The sequence below is a fragment of the Vulpes vulpes genome, unplaced genomic scaffold (assembly GCF_048418805.1).
Source record: "Vulpes vulpes isolate BD-2025 unplaced genomic scaffold, VulVul3 Bu000000675, whole genome shotgun sequence".
In the NCBI taxonomy this organism is placed as follows: domain Eukaryota; kingdom Metazoa; phylum Chordata; class Mammalia; order Carnivora; family Canidae; genus Vulpes; species Vulpes vulpes.
Genome location: NW_027325684.1, coordinates 176,822 through 179,463, shown reverse-complemented (window position 1 = coordinate 179,463; position 2,642 = coordinate 176,822).

The window sequence follows — 2,642 nt, the reverse complement described above, 5'->3', positions numbered from 1 at the left end:
ATGGAATCGAATCGAAAGTAATCAAATAGTAACTAAAATAATCGAATAGAATAGAAAATGATGAAATCGAAACGAAAATAATCAATCGAAATGAAAATCAAATCGAAAACAAAATAATCAAATCGACATGAAAAAAATCAAATCGAATAGAAAATAATCGAATCAAAACAAAAATAATGAATCAAAACGAGAAAAATCGAATCGAAAAGAAAATAATCGGATCGAATCGAAAAAATTCGAATTGAAAAGAAACGAATTGAATCGACATGAAAATAATCGAATCGAATAGAAAATAATCGAATTGAAACGAAAATAATCAAATAGAAATGAAAATAATCGAATCGAAAAGAAACAAATTGAATTGAATCGAAAAAAATCAAATCGAATTGAAAATAATCAAATCGAAATGAGAAAAATCGAATCGAATCAAAAATAATTGAATCGAATCTAAAATAAACAAATCTAACTGAAAATAATCAAATCGAATCGAAAAAATTCGAATAGAAAAGAAACGAATTGGATCGACATGAAAATAATCGAATCGAATAGAAAATAATCAAATCGAAACGAAGATAATCAATCGATACAAAAATAATCGAATCGAAACCAAAATAATCAAATCCACATGAAAATAATCGAATCGAATCGAAAATAATCAAATCGAAACTAAAATAATCGAATCGAATCGAAAATAATCAAATTGAATAGGAAATAATCGAATCGAAATGAAAAAAATCAAGTAGAAGCGAAAATAATCGAGTTGAAACCAAAATAATTAAATCGACATGAAAATAATCGAATCGAAATAATAAAATAGATACGAAAATAATCGAGTCGCAACCAAAATAATCGAATCGACATGAAAATAATCGAATCGAAACGAAAATAATCGGATGGAATAAAAAGAATAGAATCTAAACAAAAATAATCAAATCGAAATAAAAAAAAGGAATCGAATCGAATCTAAGAAAATCAAATCTCATCGAATCAATAGAAACCGAATGGAATGGAATCGAATCGAATCGAAAAAAATCGAATCGAAATGAAAATAATCGAATCGAAATGAAGATAATCGAGTTGAATAAAAACATAATCGAAACGAAAATAATCGAATCGAAACAAAAAATCGCATCAAAACGAAAATAATCGAAACCAAAATAATCACACAACATGAAAATAATCGAATTGAATCGAAAATAATCACATCGAAACGAAAATAATCAGATAGAATCAAAAGTAATCAAATTGAAACCAAAATAATCGAATCAAATCAACAATAATCGAGTCGAATCGAGAATAATCGAATCGAAATGAAAATAATCGAATCAAAACGAAGATAATCGAATTGAATAAAAACATAATCGAAACGAAAATAAGCGAATCGAAACGAAAAAATCGCATCAAAACGAAAATAATCGAATCGAAACCAAAATAATCAATCAAAATGAAAATAATCGAATCGAATTGAAAATAATCACATCAAAACGAAAATAAACGAATCGAATCAAAAAATTCGAATCGAAAAGAAACGAATTGAATCGAATCGAAAAAAATCAAATCGAATAGAAAATAATCGAATTGAAATGAAAAAAATCAAGTAGAAGCGAAAATAATCTAATCGAAACCAAAATAATTAAATGGAAATGAAAATAACCGAATCGAATCGAAAATAATCAAATCGAATCGAAAATAATCAAATCGAATCGGAAATAATGGAATCGAAACCAAAATAATCAAATCGATATGAAAATAATCGAATCGAAAATAATCAAATCGAAACCAAAATAATCGAATCGAAATGAAAAAAATCAAGTAGAAGCGAAAATAATTAAATCGAATCGAAAATAATCTAATCGAAATAAAAATAATCAAATCGAAACGAAAATAATCAAATAGAAACGAAAATAATTGAATCAAAAAGAAGCGAATTGAATTGAATCGAAAAAAATCAAATCGAATTGAAAATAATCAAATCGAAATGAGAAAAATCGAATCGAATCAAAAATAATTGAATCGAATCTAAAATAAACAAATCTAACTGAAAATAATGAAATCGAATCGAAAAAATTCGAATAGAAAAGAAACGAATTGAATCGACATGAAAATAATCGAATCAAATAGAAAATAATCAAATCGAAACGAAGATAATCAATCGATACAAAAATAATCGAATCGAAACCAAAATAATCAAATCCACATGAAAATAATCGAATTGAATCGAAAATAATCAAATCGAAACTAAAAATAATCGAATCGAATCGAAAATAATCAAATTGAATAGGAAATAATCGAATCGAAATGAAAAAAATCAAGTAGAAGCGAAAAAAATAATCGAGTTGAAACCAAAATAATTAAATCGACATGAAAATAATCGAATCGAAATAATAAAATAGAAACGAAAATAATCGAATCAAATCGATAATAACCGAATCGAAATGAAAATTATCGAGTCGCAACCAAAATAATCGAATCGACATGAAAATAATCGAATCGAAATGAAAATAATCGAATGGAATAAAAAGAATAGAATCTAAACAAAAATAATCAAATCGAAATGAAAAAAATGGAATCGAATCGAATCCAATCTAAGAAAATCAAATCACATCGAATCGATAGAAATCGAATGGAATGGAATCAAATCG